A 19,279-nucleotide genomic window follows, 5' to 3' on the forward strand; every position below is an offset into this window, starting at 1 on the left:
GTTGTGAGCTCTTGCCTATTATGTATGAGGCACTGGGTTTGATTCTCAGGTCCATTTACAACTAAGAAATACTTTTAAAAGAGCATATTATTTAATCTCCAGGTTTTAGAGTAGTTTGTTTTTTTTCTATCTTATTATTGATGTCTAATTTCATTTAATTATGATCTGATAAGATGCAAGAAATTATCTCTATATTTTATATTTGCTAAGATTTGCTTTGTGCCCTATAATGTGATGTATTTTATAGAATGTTTCATGTGCTGCTATGAAGAAAGAGTATTCAGTTGTCAATGGTTGAAATATTATATAGATGTCTGTTAGGTATATTTGATTAACAGTATTTTTTTTGTTGTTGTTGTTCTGAAGAATCTTTAGTTTGCTTATGTCTAGATGACTGATCTAGTGGTGGTTCTTTAACACAATCTCTCTCTCTTCATTGAAATGTTCTCTTACTTTCTGTATGTTCTAATTTTAATCCTTTATCTTGTTTTAACTTGTTGAACATTTAAACTATGAGCTTTCTGAATTCTTTCTCTGACATTTCCTACTCTGTAGTGTTTATGGAGTCAGTTGTTGTGGCCTGTATTGGATGGTTTGTTCTTGCTTTTTCCATATTGTTTATATGTCTATCCATGTATTGGGATGTTTATCACTTCTTTTATCCAGGGGGCTATTTTTCTGAGCTTTTTTCTTTAAGAGGCATGGACTGGGTGAATATTTAGGTATTGATAATTTAATTCAGTGTGTGGCCTCCTTTGAGAGAAGCTACTGAACCCTATTTAGTACAATCACTTCAGAGCAAAGCCATGTACTATTCAACCTTATGAAAAATGAAAAACTTGTTGATACTCTTTTCCACAGTTCCTTTAATTCCAGGACATAACTATAGTAAAGTTTTGGAATAAGTAGGTTCAAAAATTAATTATTAAATATAATAAAATTTCTATAACGTTATAGGGCTCAAAGGCGTAAGAGAGAAAAACTGGTCAAAAGAGAGAAAATAAAGGAGGAAAGCTAGAAAGAATAATACAAACCAAGGTAAAAAGAAGAAAAAGATGAATGGGTGGATTTCAGGAAGTAGCAGATAATTTAAGAGTAAAAAGAGGGGATAAGAGCAGAAAGTATAGATCATTTTGCTTGATCAGAATGATTCCAATCAATGCTTTAAAATTTTAGAAGAGAGCTGGAGTTGTGGCTCAGCGCTCGCCTATCACATGTGAGGCCCTGGGTTCAATCCTCAGCATCAGATAACAATACATAAATAAAATAAAGGCATTGTATTCAACAACAACTAAAAAAAGTTAAATAATCAAATGGGTTGAGAGCACAATTTTGTCCTTTATGATAACAAATCAAAGAGAAGAGTGATTTTGTGTATTTAATCAAAGTTGAATTTAGAGCTATTTAAACTAAGCCAAGGTGAAGAAAATTCTTATTGTGTCTTGAATTGATTTTATCAGACTTGGTACCTTTAGAAGATATCCATCATTCTTTAACTCTAGATCCCTCCACAGATGTTGGGTACAGGATCCACTCCCCTGGTTGCTATGAACCTTCCACTAGCCTTTTTTTTCTTTAAATTTTTTTAGTGAAACATGATAATAGAATGTATTTTAACATATATACATGGAGTATCACTTCCCATTTTTGTGATTGTACATGATATGCAGTTATACTGGTCATATATTCATATGTGAACATAGGAAAGTTATGTTTGATTTATTCCACTGCCTTTCCCATCTCCCCCCTGCTTCCTTCCCCCCATTCCCTGCTGTCCAATCCCCAGCCCATTCTTTTTCATCAATCTAGGGGCCTGAGTCTGAATGTTCTGAGGGTGCGATATTGTGTCTGTTGGTTGTTTCTACTGTGTGCAGGAGTTCAGTAGGCAGGGATCTGGGCTGTTTCTGTGATTTCTGCCAGTCACCATGTGTTCACTGCCCTCTACAGGATCCTTTTCAAAGTGGCATAGATCCTGGTGGCTGTGTGCAAACACAGGTCCTGTGGTTGTGGATTCTCTTGGTGATCTGTGGTGCAGAACTGTTTTCCCTGGCTAATACAACTCGGCGGAGTATTGCCCTTACTACTGGCTAAAAAGACTCAATCATTGGTTCAGCTGGGTAATAGTTACATTGCCCTGGTTCTAAACCATGGGCATTGCTTCCCTCTGCTGACTGGGACTGAAACAGCATCTAGTCAATGTCCAAATACCTGCCAGCATTGGCCATGATGTAGGCCTCCTGGGACACAGGCAACTTCCTGTATTGACATGCCTCTATCTGGCTACAACTACAATCTGGGGACCATCCATCTAAGCTGCCCAGGCTGTAAGTAGTTTCCTGCCCTTATGGGCCTCCAATGACTACCGTAATCTGGACACCTTCCCTTTCCTCTGTCATGGACCAAAACTACCTTCCACTTGGATCTGAGCTCTCACTTCCTGAGGTTTCAGCAACTTTTAACTAGTAGCAATTCTTCTTTCTACAAGTTCTTTCTAGAAGGATTTTAAAGATATCCCACTACAAGGGTACCAGTAATTTGTTGCTATCTGAAGGTGGGAAGATAGTGTGTGGATTTAATTTTTTCTTGGGCAGCTTATTCACTATGGGTGCCACAATTTGGCTGCCATGTCCAACATAGATTTCTGGCTTCTATTTTGGTTAAACTGTTGAAGGAATCAGGCAAGAGGCAGCAAACAGCATTCAAAGAGTGGGAGAAACCAAACTTTATTTTACGCCGCGACCCCAGAGATCAAAACTCCTGATTCTGAGCTTCCTTTACCAGTTTTTCATAACATTTTATTTTTTATTTTTTTAAATTTTTAATTGATTTTTTTAAAAAAATAAATGACAGGGGAATGCATTATAATTTTCATTACACATACAGCACAATTTTTCATATCTCTGGTTGTATATAAAGTATGTTCACACCAATTCATGTTTTCATACATGTACTTTGGATAATGATGTCCATCACATTTCGCCATCCTTGCTAATCCCCTTTCCTTCCCTCCTCTCTTCCCTATCTAGAATTCATCTAATCCTCCCATGCTCCCCTTCCCTACCCCACAATGAGTCAGCCTCCTTATATCAGAGAAAACATTTGGCATTTTTTTTTGGATTGGCTAACTTCACTTAGCATTATCTTCTTCAACACCATCCATTTACCTGCAGATGTCATGATTTTGTTCTCTTTTATTGCTGAGTAATTCCATTGTGTATATATGCCACATTTTTTTAATCCATTTATCTACTGAAGGGCTTCTAGGTTGGCTCCACAGTTTAGCTTTTGTGAAGTTTTTCACAACGTTTATAGGCTACCTAGTATCATAAATTTTCTAGTCTAAAATGATACATGGTTTTGCACAAGGTTTCAAAAACAATATGTGATTATGTGTAAAGAATTTTTCAGCAGGAAGCTTGTTTACAAAAATAGAGTGCAATAAGGGAGACTGGCTCCTCTTAAACGGCCTTTGGTAAATCTTAGCCTTGGGCCCAGAGCCTTCACAGGGACGTTTACACTTCAAAGTAGTCAGATCCTAGGGAAAGTCCATTACAGTCCAAAAGGTAGGTTATGAATGGTACTAATTAGGTTCCCTGAAAATCACGTGGCTGGAAAGGGGAGAGAAGGGGAACCCAGGTACTAATTATCATGGATAGTGTCCTTAGTATTTTGTATCCAGGCCTGGGTTAGTTACCCATTACAAAACTACTTAATGCCCTTCGGTGACCCCACTATTCCTGTGGCATTTCAATTTGTTCTGCTTTTCTTTGCAGCTATTGTTAAGGATGTGAGGTTATATGCTTTTCCTGTCTCTGTTGCTCTTTCCCATTTCCCCTCCTTTGGTTCTGGTTCAGGGTTGGGGAACTCTGTCCTTATTTTCTGTTCCAGTAATTTAAGTCTCCAGGTTTCATATTGTCTAATATTGGGTCTTAGAGCATTTTTTCTATCACACACCTCTCCAGTATGCCCTTCCTTCACTGTGTTGTAAAGAGATCGGGGACCTCTGCCTACCTCTGCTCTGCCACCTTCTTCCCCTGTCTAATGTCTCTTATCTCTTCAAATTTCAGGACTCGTTCCTTTATTCTCAGAAAGGTGGCCAGGATGGCTTAGAGAGAGACCCAGAAGACCAGGTTTCTATAGTTTTCTAACATCAAATCTCTATGCAAATTCTGATGAGCAGGGTTGTCCAAGCATTCCCTTTCTTCTAGAGAGAAATCAGTGGCTACATCCGAATGTCAACAGTTCCATTTCCTGGCTTCTTGTGTGTCTAAGCAACCTCTACAAAACCTCTAGCACCATTTCCTGACTTTAAGAATGCAGAGCTCTCCCCTATAGATCTTTCAGCTCCTGTGTAACAGAGAAAGCTGGGCCTCCTGAGTATAGGGAAGGAAGCCTAGAAAGAAATCTGAAGAATATATATTTTTTTTAAATGGTGCTAGGGATTAAAATGTGGGTCTTATGCATGCTAAGCAAATGCTGAACTTTACCCCTAGCCCCTTTGATCATTTTTTAAAAACATTTATTTTTTAGAACTAGTTGGACACAATACCTTTATTTATTTATTTTTGTGTGTGCTGAGGATCAGGGCCTTGCACGTGCTAGACAAGTGCTCTACCGCTGAGCCACAATCACAGCCCCCGCTTTTGATCATTTTTGAGTAAGTATTCATACAAGATTTAACTATAGTTCGTTCAATTTTTTAAAATATGCTTATATAGTTGTGCCGTTGATTGAGTAGACTATTTCTTTTCACTGAACTGTTTTTGTACCTTTGTCAAAAGATAATGGACCATATTTTGGGTGGTTTTGGGCTGCCTGTTTTGTCCACTGTTATATATGTTTATCCATTCTCTAATACCACACTTTCTTGATTTATAGATTTATTGATTTTTAGATTTATAGGAAGACTTATAAATTGTGTTCTTTGCTTTTTCTTATAAATTTTTAAATTCTTGTTCTTGCTTTCTATGAATAATTCTATTAATGTGCCTATTAAGACTGAATTCAATCTGGGCATAGTGGCACACACCTGTAATCCTAGCAGTTCGGGAGGCTGAAGCAGGAGGATCACGAGTTCAAAGCCAGCTTCAGTAAAAGCGAGGTGCTAAGCAAGTCAGGGAGAATCTGTCTCTAAATGAAATACAAAATAGGACTGGGGATGTGACTCTGTGGCTGAGTGCCCCTGAGTTCAATCCCTGGTACCTGGGGAAAAAAAAAAAAAAGATTGAATTCAATCTGTAGAAAAATTTGGAAAAAATTTACATGTGAACGATATTTTGTCTTCTAGGCTACAAACATGGTTTATTAGATAGCTTTGTTACTATAACAATTTACCTAAGGAAATCTACTTTAAAACAGAGTTTTGGGGACTCATATTTCTGGAGTATTTGTGGTCTCTCTCTCTTATAAGAATACCAGGATTCTGTAATATGGGTCTCACCCTAATCAGTTAATCTAATTACTTCCTAGAGGCCTTTCAACTCTAAACACCATAACTAAATTAAGTTTCCACCCTCTTAATCAATTGACATCAGATTTTTGTCATTAAATTCCTGCATGTGTCCAAACTAATATTCTGTCCCTGCCAGCTCTCCTCCTCAAACTCATGTCCTTCTCGCATACTACATACAGTGATTTCATTCCCCAATAATTCTAAATTCAAAAGGCCAAATCCCAAATCTCATCTGAGAGTCAAGGCAACCTGTCTACTTCTAAGATATAATTGTGGGATACGCAAAGTATACATTCCCATTCTAAAAGAGAAATAAATAGGAAAGTAGAAAAGCGGAATCAGCCCCAAGCAAGACTGAAACCTAGCATGGCAAACATGATATCTTTAAGCTCTAAATCTGGACTCTCAATATATTATATGTCTATCCTTATACCATCACCACATTCTTTTGATTACTGTAACTTTATAGTGTGTTTTGAAAGCGTGAAGTATAAATCTTCCAGCTTTATTCTTATTTACCAATATTGTTTTGGCTATTTGGAGTCCATTGTAATTCCATATAAATTTTAAGATCAGCTTTTTAATTGTGCAAAAAGAACAGATGGAAATTTGATGAATACTTTGTTAAGTTTGTAAATCAGTGTGATTATTTGTGTCTTAACAATATGACATTTTGTAATGCATGAAAGTACGATGCATTTCCATTTACTGACGTCTTTAATTTCATTCAATAACGTTTTGCCATTTTCAGTGTACATATCTTGTATTTGTTATATTTCTTGGCAAATATTTTATTCTTTTGATCCTTTTATAAATGAAATTGTTTTAATTGTTTTAATTTCTTTTTCGGATTTTTCATTGCTAGTGTGTAGAAAGATCACCAATGTATGTGTGGTATTTCATTGTTGAGAGGCAAATCTTGGGTCTCAAATGTGCTAGGCAAGTGCTTTACCACTGGGCACTACCTTCAGTCCCCTAATTTTTGAAAAAAAAATTGTTGTAATTAGTTATACATGTATACTGTATTTCACTACATAATTGTAACAGATTTAATGCCTTTTTTTTTTTTTGTAAGTTACAACCATTATGTGAAGCTTTTAAGAATTGTGCTGGTATTATTTAAATCATTTATTACTAGATTATCTTTGCTGCAAGATTAGAATGCATGGAATACTTATGAATATACATTTATGCAGTGGTGAAAATTATGTGGTAAAGAACAGTACTTATCTTTTGTCTTACAACTTTTCTGAATTAATTTATTATCTCTAATAGTTTTTACATAGTTTAGATCCTGTAGTCTCTGAATAGTTTTATTTTTCCACATTATGATGTCTCTCTCTTTTTTTTTTTTTAATTTAATTGCCTTGGCTACAATTTCTTGTACTGTGTTGAACAGAATTGGTAAGAGAGGATATAGTTGTACATTACATTTTTTTTTTTTTTTTTTTTTTAATACTGGGGATTGAACTCAGGGACACTCAAACACTGAGGACATATCCCCAGTCCTATTTTGTATTTTTTTTTAAAGGTGCTACACGAGACATTTATTAATGTTCTGTTGTATTTATAGTTTTAATATAGCAAACCAAGGTGAATTACCATTTGGGCAGAAAGCACATCATTCTACATTTATAATGCATCAGTTTCTGCTAACACATTGTAAAAGCAAGTAGTACAGTATGTTAGGGATCATCTCAGAAGTTCCAAACTAATTCTTTGTTCTTAGTACCTAATCCTCTGGGACTCTAATTATACAGTGTGAAGAATTACATTTTAGTAACTAATTTGTATTTCTCCTTACCCTTTCTATTTTATACAGTGACAAAACCTTTAGAATTCCTTAGGTACACACCATGTAAAAATAAGGTACTGAAAAATTTCAAATACAGACCATAAAAAATTAATGTTTATTTATCAATTAAGAACATATTTTTGACCACACCTTAAATGTATTTTTGCACTACAATTTTGCTTCTAGGTGTTCACACATAGTACAATAAATTTGTAGATTAATTTTAACAGCAAATATGGATTATGTGCAGAAATGCAGTCATAACAAAAATTTTTCCTTTTGAGAAAACCCCTTTAAAATAGCTAGCCTTAAACAAATCTGACACTAAAATCTTTTTTAATTTCCTAATTTGCTTTGAGATGGAGCATGAATAAAGCAAGACTGCCCCCTACTGACTAAACTGACATAGCTCATGCTATTTAAAATGACTCAAAACAATATGTAAGGCATTATTAATACATCACATACTTGATTGCAAGAGCTTTTAAAAACATTAACCACTAATGATTCAATGATTACAGAATTCTGCATTAACTATTAAAATTTTATACCTAGGAACAAATAGAAAGAAATGATCTTTTTCAACAGTACTTTATATTTTAAAGCAGGTGATTATTACTCTGTGTTCTGCATCTTGATTCACTTCCTGCAGGTGTTCTCTTGCTTCTTGAGAGAGAATTCATAAACGCAGGAAGGCCTTTGCCAGAAAACATCTTTAATAAATAAAGAGAACTCTGGTCCTGGGGAGATTTGAGAAAGTTTCTGGCATCTTCCGGACTTTTGCATAATTGATAAATCCTCTGAGAAACAGGAGAGAGCCTAAAACCAGGAACACCCACCAGAACCAGTACTGAACTATCAAAGTATCCAGGGAAGTAGGTGGAAAACTTGACAATCAGGATCCACTTAATTGGAGAGAGACCAAATCCTGAGATGGCCCCATACCTTCCTGCAGGTGAGGTGGTCAGGCAAAAAGACAGGAAAAACTCAATCCAGTTGAAGATTAATGCCATGAAAAAAGTTAACATGAAAATCCCATCATTTACTATCCTCAGCTGTTCAGCATCATCAAAATCATCCCGGCCCACAAAATCTTCATCTCTTCAGCTTTCAACCTCATCATAACTGGGCAGTGTTGTGGCCACGTTATAAGATGGGGGCTTTGGAAACCCAGATTCGTTGTTGTAGTCAAAATAGGCTGCACTATCTGCAGAGATGCTGCTGTAAGGTGGTGGAGCATCACCTGCAGCCTGCTCAGGTTCCCCAGGCTCTTCTTCATTCTGCAACTGTTGGTACCAGCTGCCGTAGGCCGGCTCCACCTCTGCCAGCGCCGCCAACGCCATTGCCAGGGCGCAGCCGGCCGCAGGGAAGGAAGTCAAACGAGCTGAAGGCGCTGGCGCTGCGGCCTGGGAGGGCTGCCAGGCTGAGAGGGACGCACCTCACGTGGGTCTCGGGGGTCGCCGCTCCCCCAGAGACGCTCTGCTCAGGCTGTCCCTATTCTGTATTTTGTTTAGACAGAAGGTCTCACTGAGTTGCTTAGTGCCTCCCTGTTGCTGAGGCTGGGTTTGAATTCACGATCCTCCTGCCTGATCCTCCTGAGCCGCTGGGATTACAGGCATGTGCCACCATGCCCAGCTAATTTTATTTTTGTTTTGTTTTAGGTACTGGGGATTGAACTCAGGGTGGTTTACCACCAAGCTGCATCCTAACCCTTTATAATTTTTTGTTTTTCATTTGGAGTCAGAGTCTCTCACTAAGTTGCCAAAGCTGAACTTTGGATGCTCTTGCCTCAGTCTCCTGAATCACTAGGATAAGTCATGTGCTACCATGCTGGGCATTTTTCTAATATTTTTGGAAAGTTTTCAATTTTTCTCTTTGAAGTATGATGTTACCAGTGGGATTTTCTTAGATTCCCTTCTCAAGTTGTGTTTGTTCCCTTATATCCTTAGTTTGTTGAATGGTTTTATTATGAAAAAGCACTGAGTTTATTCAAATGCTTTTTTTGCATCAGTTGAGATGACCATGTATTTATTCATCTTTTTGATACTTAATTATAAGAGTTTATTAATGAATACCAACTGTTTTTCATATGCTCAAACACAGTTGCATTACTGGGATAAATTTCAGTTGGTCAGGGTATATAATTATTTTAATGTGCTCCTGCATTTGGGTTGCTAATATTTTGTTGAGTACTTTTGTATTTATACTTTTAAGAGATACGGTTCTGCAATCTTCTTGTTATTCCTTTGTCTGATTTTGTTGTAGTAATTTTACTTTTATAGAATGATTAAGAAATATATTCTCTCCCAATGAATTTTTTTAATCTTTGGAAAAAGTTTTGTTCTTACATATTTTATTTATTTTTAGTTATGAAAATAAATAAATCATGAACATGAAATTTGCCATCTTAACCATTTTTAAAGGTACAATTAACTGTCAATTCTTATATTCACATTGCTGTGCAACAGTTACCATCATCAGTCTCTAGAACTCTTCATCTTGCTAAGTTGAAACTGTGCATTCATTAAACAAAAATATCTCATTTTCCCCTCTGTTCAGTTCCAAGCAACCACCATTGTATTTTTTCTGTGAATTTTACTATTCCTAGTACTTCATTTAAGTAGAATGGTACAGAATTTGTTCATTTGTGCCTGACCAAATTTATATAGCATAATATCCTCAAGGTTCATTTGTGTTGTACTTTGTGTCAGGAATTCCTTCCTTTTTAAGACTGAAAAATATTTCATTGTAGGTATATGCCACATATTGTTCCATTCATCCATGGATGTACACGTGAGTTGATTCCATCTTTTGGTTATTTATCAATAATACTGGCAAGCATTCATTTAAAAATTTCTCTTTCAGATCCTACCAGAATTCACTAGTGAAGCTGTTTCTTTGTGTGTGTGTGTGTGTGTGTTCAGATATTTGTTTGTTTGTTTCTGTGTTTCCTTTTGGTATAGGGGATTAAACCCAGGGTGCTTAACCACTTAGCCACATTCTTAGGCCTTTTTATTTTTTATTTTGAGACAGGGTCACGCTAAGCTGCCAAGGATGCCCTTGAACTTGTGATCCTCAGCCTTCAACCTCCTGCTTCTTCTGGATTACAGGTCTGTGACACCAGGTTTTGTTGAGCTTGTTGAATGTTTAGATTCATGTATTTCATAAAACTTGGGGAATTGGGCACCATTATATATATATCTTCAAGTATGTTTTCTTCTTTTTTCTATCTCCCCCCTCTTTCTGGTATTCACATTATATATATGTTAGTGTGTTTGTTTTTATTTTCTTTCCTCAGATGGGATCACCTGTAAATTCACTGATATTTTTCTTCTGTCTACTCCAATCTGCTTTTGCACCCTTCTAGTGAATTTTTTATTTCAATGGTTATACTTTTCAACTGCAGAATTTCTGCATGTTTCCTTTTTTATAATTTCCATCTCTTTATTGATATTTTCTTGGTGGTAAGCTACATTGTGATTGTTTCTTTAGCTCTTTGAGCATATTTTAAATAATTGATTAAAAATTTTTGTCTAATCATCCCAATGTCTTATCAAGCACCAAATCTGCTTATACAGCCTCTGAAATGTATAAGATTCCAGAATTATCCTAAATATGAAGGGCTGATGGTCCAGAAAGACTTGTGGAAGACTTCTTAAGCAAAACAGATTTTTACATATGAGAGAGTTTAGGTACAAAACTTTAACACTTGTCTTGAGTTTCACTGATGGAGCTGTGAAGAGAGCCATTCCCTTGTCTACAGAGGTCAGGCATTTTATTTTAGAATTATTCAAATAATTATTCAAATTATTCAAAAAGAGTCATATCTCCCCAATTTTGGCTTTCTTGAAGATTGTCCAATAGACACCTGTTCAACGTGAGTAAATACCAAACTTGTCATAGGATTGATATTGTTACCCCTCCTCCCAAAATCAGAGAAATCACATAGTGATAATACATTCCAGAAGCAGTGAACATTTCAGATCAGTTTTTAAATACTGATCTGTCTCCTGTTCAAACCACGAGAAAAGCTAATATGATAGCTGCTTTCCTGGGAACCTTTTCCTGGCAATCACAATAGGAAGAGGCCTGTGAAGAACCCCACAGAATAGTCCTCTCCATTGGGCCACAGTAGTTAAAATTTATCACAAGAAAGTGAACAATGATTCAGTCTTTGGAATCTCTTCATCATATCCACATGGATTGCAAACAGTTTCAGCTTCAAGAACTTCTGCAATCCCCTCTTCCTTTCCTCAGATACAGTCTGGTTATTGATGCATGAGCAATGTTTACTTCAGTTGGCTTTTTGGGATCTGCAGCAAACAGGATTCTCTTTCCACCTGGTTTGTGATTATCATTACTATACCAAACTTATCAGCAAGTTGTAGAAGCATCTGTGGAAATCTGACCACCTGTTTGGTGGAGAGCTCTCCTTAACCCAAGTAGTCTGTTCTACAGAGAGTATATATACTATCTATAATACACAGTTACATACCTGGACTCCACCTTCATGGTTGATGCTTTATAAAGAAACTGGGGCTGCAGTTGTAACTTAGTGGTAGAGCAGTTACCTGTCATGCACAAGGCATGGTTTGTCCTCAGTTGTGCAAAACAAATACAAAAAAAGAAGCTTATTTTGATGGTCTGTGTTGAATACTCAAGAATAAGCTATGTTGTCCAGAACATGACTGCCATAAAGGCCATATCTCTCTTTATTTTTTATGTAGTGTTGAGGATTACAGGTGCCCTCTGTGTCAGTGTATATGGACTTCCTTCCCCTCTACACAAGTCAATGAGAAGCTGGCAAATTAACAGTTAGTGTATGACAGCTCTGGTTTTCCCAGTTTACTATTCTCCAAACATCTCTGTGATCCTGTCTCAATTCTATAAGGAAGTTGTCTTTCAAACACTTTGGAGCCAGTTGTAATATATTTGATTTCTGACTGCCTTTGGTAGAATTCGTTTGCATTGCTGAAACTCACTTGAACTAATTTAGCTGCCTCAGCAATTACCTTTATTAGCCCTTTGGTGGAGAGAAGATTGCCTTTGCAGTATGGAATCCAGTTTCTTCTGATTTTTTTCACATCATTGTTCTCCATTCCTCTAACTGTGAAATAGATTGTGGGCTGAAGCTTTCTTCTTCCACTGAAGTATCTGCATTTGCTTCAGGCTGCATCTGAATAGCTATGACTTTACTTCCTGTTCTTCAGACACCCTCTGCTTAAAGCTCTTGCAAACCCAACTGAGGTTATATCATATTTAAATTTTATTTCTTCTGCTTGTTTTTGGTGTTTAACTTCCTTTTCAAAGCATCTTTTTTAAAAAAATATTTTTTAGTTGTAAATGAACACAATATCTTTATTTATTTTTATGTGGTGCTGAGTATCGAACGCAGTGCCTCACATGTGCAAGGCAAGTGCTCTACTGACCCATAGTCCCAGCTCTTTTTTAAAGTTTTTAAGGTACGGGACTGGGACTGGGGCTGGGGCTCAGTGGTTGAGCTCTTGACTCACACGTGAGGCACTGGGTTTGATCCTCAGCACCACATAAAAAATAAATGAATAAATAAAGATATTATGTCCATCTGCAGCTAAAAATATTAAAACAAACAAAAGTTAAGGTATAATCCCAGGTTTTTATTTAGAGAATTTTCTCATTTGTTAACATCACTATTTATTGTAAAAATTTTTTTTTTAGTTGTAGATGGACACAGTATCTTTGTTTTATTTATTTATTTTTGTATCTGGTCCTGAGGATCGAACCCAGTGCCTCACGCATGTGAGGCGAGCACTCAGCCACTGAGCTACAGCCCCAGCCCTATTGTAAAATTTTTAAGCAGTGCTTCAGCTATCACAATTTTATATCTCATCTTTTCATTTTCATTCAGTTCAAAATATTTTCTAATTTCCTTCAAAATTTGATATTTATCCATTACATGTCTTAGTAATGTATTGTTTAATTTCTAATTGTTTGTAGACTTTCTGTGTGTCTTTCTGCTATTGATTTCCAATTGAATTACGTTATGGCCAGAGAACATACTTTCAATTAGTTCAATTCCTTTAGCTTTAGTATTGTTTTATTTGTGATACACAAGTTTGTTTATTTTCTTGAATGTTCCATGTCTATTTTAAAGCAATTTGTATTCTCTTGTTTTTTTGGGGAAAGTGTGGTATAGATGTCTTTTAGGTGAATACGATTGATGATTGGTGTTCATGTCTTGTATGGAATGATTTTTTTTTCAACTCATTCTGTGAATTACTGAAACTGTTATATCCAAGTATAATTGAAACTTTGTTTCTTCAGTTCTATCAATCTTTGTTTTATTTAGAATGATTTTGTTGTCTTCTTGACAATCTAATCATTTTTTCATGTCCTCCTCCTTGCTAATATCCTCATGTTGACATTTGTTTTTCTGATATCAGTATAGCCATAACAGTTTTTAATTGATTAGTGTTTGCATATTTATAAGTAATATATAAAGAGGTTTCCTGTGGAAATCACATCAGTGGTTCTTGCTTTTTATCCATACTGTTAATCTGAAAAATAAGGACTGGAAAATAAAGAGAGTGGTAAATATGTGGATTGATGTATGTTATTATAGCATGGCTTACTAAGCACGCATTGTGATGGTTTCAAAAGCATACCTTATGACCCTCAGATTTCACTGAGTGAAACACCATATGAAAACCATATGAAAAGTATGTGCATATGTACACTAATAGATATATATATATATATATTCATTTTAACAGTATTATAATAATCTCAGACTGTAAATAACTAAAATGTACATAAAAAAAATCCATGGAGGAATACCACAAACATTATGATAAAAAGCAGCTTCTAGAATGCTGATGATATTCTGATTCTTGGCCTTTTTTTTGTGTGTGTGGTGTTGGTGATTAAACCCAGGGCCTCTTGTATGCTGGGCGAGCAATCTACCAACTGAGCTATATCCCCAGCCCCCTGATTCTTGAAAGAGTAGTTCTTATTGGTTCACTTAGTTATAATTTACATACCTTCACACTCCTGATTTATATATTTTTTGTATGTTACATTTCAATAAATAATAGTTTAATTTATAAAATCTAGATATACATATATAAAGACAAAAGATGGTAGTATAGCTATGATGTGTATAAATACAGCTGATGTGTTCTAGGCCACATATTAATCTAGGAAGCACTTAACTGTGGCAGAAAGACTCGGGAGATTTAAAAGAAAGTCCTTATAATCCTTACCTCCTGGTATTTACATAGCATGTCATTTCTTCTATTTGAATATTTCTTCTATTAGAATATCCTATTCTAACCAATAGGATCCTGCAAAGGTGATGGGATGCCTTTTTCATGAAAATGTTGGCATAATATTATGTGCACTTTTAAAAATAGCCTCAAAAGACAGGCTAGGGCTGTAGCTCACTGGCAGAGCACTTGCCTCACATGTGTGAGGCACTGGGTTCAAGCCTTAGTACCACATAAAAATAAACACATCAAGGTATTCTGTCCATCTACAACTACTTTTTTTTTTTTAAATGTACAGGGCATTAATTTATAGAAATTCATAGACAAATTCAACTAAGTTCAAAAGTTCCTTTCAATTACTGAGAAACCATATACAGAAGTCAAGAGTATAGCTCAGTGGTAGAATGTTTGCTGTATATATGGCTCAGTGGTTAAGCATCTGTGGGTTCAATCCCTAGCACCAAAAATAAATAAATAAACAAAAATTGTAAAATGTTACACCTAATGAATGACCCTACAAAAGTTGCAGGACATTAAACCATCTGAAAAGGAAGTTAAGAAAACATATTTACAATAACATCAAAAGAATAAAATACCTAGGATTTAACCAAGGAGATGAAAGACTTGTATACTGAAAATTACAAATGAAAGAAACTGAAAGAAAGAAAACATCCCCAAAAGAAATGATATTGCATGTTCATGGATTGGAAAACTTTATATTCATAAGATCTCCATTCTACCCAATGTTTTCTACAGATTTAGTGTAATTCCTGTCAAAATCTCAGTTTTATTTTGGTAAAAATAGAAAGATCTATCCTAGGCCCGGGGTGTAGCTTGGAGTTGTATCACTTTCCTAGCGTGTATAAGGCCCCAGGTTTTATCACTAGCACTGTAAACAAACAAAGAAACAAATTCATCCATCAATCCATTCATCTATCCTAAATTTCACCTGGAATCTAAGGGACTCCAAATAGTAAAACAATCTTGAGAAAAAATAGACGGCGTTAGCATACTCCCCAAATTCAAACATACTGAAAAGCCTTAAGAAACTAGAAAAAAGGGGCTGGGGATGTGGCTCAAGCGTTAACGCCTGGCATGCTCGGGGCACTGGGTTCGATCCTCAGCATCACATAAAAATAAAATAAAGATGTTGTGTCCACCGAAAACTGAAAAATAAAATATTAAAAAAAAAAAGAAACTAGAAAAAAGCCTAGTGTGTGATACACACTTGTAATCCTCAGGAGGCTGAAGGAAAAAGATGGTATTGGGCAACTTAGCAAGACCCTGTTTCGAAATAAATAAGGTTGGTGCCAGTGGTGTAGCTTAGTGGTAAAGTACCCCCTGTTTCAATCTGTAATACTGGGGAAAGGAAAAAAAAAATAGAGAAAAAGCAAGCACAAAGAAGGATATAATAAAGAGAAAAAACATAATCAATGAAAATGAATGTTGACTCTTTGAAATCATCAGTAAAATTGACAAAATTTTAAGCTAAGTGTCCAAGAAAGATGACTTACTAAGATCAAGAGATATTGCTATCCACTGTACAGAATTAAAAACTATTATGTGACGATCATATGAACAATCCTATGCCAACCAATTAGGTAAGCTAGGTAAAGAGAAATAATCCCAAGAAAGACACAAAGTACCAAAGCTAGTTTAAACAGAAAAGATAAACAAATTTTTAATATAGCTGTAATAAGGAAAATAATTGAGTCAGTAATCAAAAACCTTCCAATGAAAGAAAGCCCAGAAGGGAATGAGTTCAACTGTGAATTCTACTGAATGTTTACAGAATGATTAATAATAGTCCCTAAAATAGCCAAATTATGGATTCAAACTAGGTGCCCATCAACAGACAAATGGATAAAGAAAATGTGGTATATAAACATTACTTGGTCATAAAGATGAATGGAATTTTGGTATTTGCTGGTAAATGGAGGAAACTGGAGAACATCATGCTGAGTGAAATAAACCAGACCCAGAAAGTCAAGGGTCAGATGTTCTTTCTCATATGTGGAAGCTAGAGTGAAAAAAGAAATTAAAAAGGAGATGGATCTTGGGCTGGGGATATAACTCAGTTCGTAGAGTTCCTGCCTCACATGCATAAGGCCCTGGGTTCAATTCCCAGTACCTAAAAAAAAAAGGATCTTAGGAAAACAGAAGGGAGATCATTAGATCAGAAGCAGGACCAAATTGGGTTGTGCATGAATTGAAGAATGAAGTTGAACAAATTATACTAGGTGTCTGTATGAATATATCATAATATATTTAAACTTTATATGTAACTAACACACCAAATAAAAATTATTTAATTAATTAGGAAGAACAACCAAGTAGAGCAAGGGCATCAGGAAGAGGGAGGAGGAGAGGAAAAGAAGTAGTACTGGGGGTTGAAATGAAGAAGAATACATGCATTTATGAATGTGTCAAAATGATCCTCACTATTATGTACAAGTGTAATGCACTAATAAAAGGAAAAAAACATAAACAAAACAGCCAGGAATGGTGTCTCATGCCTGTAATCCCAGTGTATTGGGAGGCTGAGGCAGGAGGATTGCAAGTTCAAAGACAATCTCAGCATTTAGAGACCCTAAGCAACTTAGTGAGACCCTGTCTCTAAATAAAATAAAAAAAAGTGCTGGGGATGTGGCTCAATGGCTGCTGGGTTCAATCCCTGGAACCAAAGTAGGAGAAAAAAAGAGAGAGTTTGATTTTCATTTCCTGGCATTCCAGGATTCCTTTCTATACTAAAGTACCTGCAGCTGGTAACCAGCAAGCAATGGTACGTTTGCTCCCAGAATGGAGTCTTAAAGGGTGGTCTCAGATCTGAATCAGTTATGCTCTCATGTTAATGAAAAGATTGGCAATATTAAAAAACCTCTGTTATTAAGAAAATTTGGCCAGGAACCTTCCCGGAAGATGATATTAAATAAAATAAAAGATGATATCATTATAGTAAATGAAATTCTAAATTTGAATAGGAATAATCAAGAACAAAGCAGCGATACACTAAGGGGTTAAAGGATCTGATCTTGACTCTAAAGAACCAAAATTGAGCAATCTGCACCCATAAAGAAGCTCCCTAAAGAACAATGTTGAAGAAATTCTACTGATGAGTTCGATGGTATTCCTGCCTTACATGAAATCCCATTTGACTAACTTATTGTCAAATCAATGATATTATTAAAGAAATCAAGATGGTATTTACTATGATTACACATGAAACAAAAAACTGAATTCTGAAAAATTCTCAAATTGATTAATGAAAAACAAGGAATACTTAAGATCATTATTTTATAGAGGGAACGTAAAGGAATTCACGACTTTGAAAGCTGACAAGAGGTTTCTTGTTACCTGACTATTTTGCGACATTGCTGAGAGCTTCTCAGAGGATGGAGGGGGAGGACTCATCCTTTATGTCATAACCTGAGTCCTTTGTCAACTTTGTAACTGAATGACAGTAGGGTATACCGTCCTATAATTTTTTTATGTTTCTTTAGCTTTTCATTTTCTAGTCCTTTTCATTTTTCAGTCCTGTTTTTTTTTTTTTGTATAAATAAAACCATTTTTTTCATAAACCACATGTATTTTCAAAATCATTCCCTTTAGGCAAATATTTATCTAACTGCTAAATAAGCCTCTATACTATGCATAGTATGAAACTAAAAAATTGCTCATGTCTACTTTTGTACTTAGTGGACAATGCTACAGACCCCAATCAAATTGGTATAGATGTGATGTTGGAAGAAAAAGTTCAAGAAGATAAAGTCAAGTATACCCAGACCCTTTGGAATTGAACATTACTATCTAAATTCCATTCAAAGCATTTCAGTCTGAAGGTAGACTTCCTCCAAGTGGATTTGGAGGTGGCTTATCTGTTTGATTATTGTACTTTCCCATATGTCCATAGGGACCAGCTCACCTAAAATAAATAAATATATATTTATCTTCTCAGGTCCTTGTTTGAGGCTCCTAAAACTTTTGTTATGCCCTGAATGCTAGTCATGCATCTTTTGTCTCCTGATACAAAGCTCTCAAATCCCCGCAAATTTCCTGGTGATAGGACCATTTTTTTTGAGCTTCTAATGAAATGATTCTTGGTGGACTCCTGAACAGCTTTAGAATAGAGTTTGATCACAAGGACAAAGGCATGAATAGATGCTTCCTTCCAACTTTTAGCTGTTCTCTCACCTCCCCCACACTCCACCCTGCTCCAAGAAGTGGAGAGGAGCTGGAGATTGAGTTAGTAATCCATGATGTCAAGATGATGCTACCATAAAGATCCCTAAATGATGAAATTCAGAGAGCTTTGATGGCAAAAAACATTGATGTGCCAGGAAGATGGTGTACCCCACTTGGACAAGGACAGAAGCTCCTGCGCTTGGGACCCTTCTGAAGTTTACCCTGTGTACCTCTTCATTTGGCTGTTTATTTCTGTATCTGTTATACCCTTTATAATAAACTAGTAAACTTACGTGAAGTGTTTTCTTCAGTCTTGTGAATCCTAGCAGATTACCAAACCCATGAGAGGGTTGTGGGAACCCTCAATTTGTTGTAACATCAGTCAAGTGTGGTACTTGGGGACCCACTATTTGTGAGTGGTTTCTAAATCGAGGGAAATATTATTGGGGCTGAGGCCTTAACTTGTGGGGTCTGTGCTAACTCCAGGTAGTGTCAGATCTGACTTGTAGGACACTCAGTTTGTGTCCATAAAGTTGGAGAATTGTTTGCTATGGTGGGGAAACCTACCCATTTTAGTGTCAGAAGTGTTATGTGAATGTATTATAG

At 35.9% G+C, this 19,279-nt stretch overlaps 1 long non-coding RNA gene and 2 pseudogenes across 32 annotated transcripts in view; 1 reads left to right on the forward strand and 2 right to left on the reverse strand.

Annotated features, from left to right (window-relative positions):
* LOC114081457 (uncharacterized) overlaps nucleotides 1–19,279 on the forward strand; it is a 244,623-nt gene that overhangs the window by 66,444 nt on the left and 158,900 nt on the right. For 30 of the 32 annotated variants that reach the window (XR_011705630.1, XR_011705618.1, XR_011705606.1 and 27 more), the window contains one exon: nucleotides 10,281–10,357. This is a non-coding gene — a long non-coding RNA (uncharacterized lncRNA). Of the gene's footprint in view, nucleotides 1–9,997; nucleotides 10,041–10,276; nucleotides 10,358–19,279 lie in introns of those variants that run through there. The other 2 variants (XR_011705632.1, XR_011705615.1) reach the window with 2 other exon arrangements.
* On the reverse strand, nucleotides 7,834–9,725 carry LOC114081490 (NEDD4 family-interacting protein 1 pseudogene; annotated as a pseudogene).
* LOC114081491 (DNA repair protein RAD51 homolog 1 pseudogene) lies at nucleotides 11,469–12,680 on the reverse strand (annotated as a pseudogene).

Source organism: Marmota flaviventris, chromosome X, assembly GCF_047511675.1.
Source record: "Marmota flaviventris isolate mMarFla1 chromosome X, mMarFla1.hap1, whole genome shotgun sequence".
NCBI classification, from domain to species: Eukaryota; Metazoa; Chordata; class Mammalia; order Rodentia; family Sciuridae; genus Marmota; species Marmota flaviventris.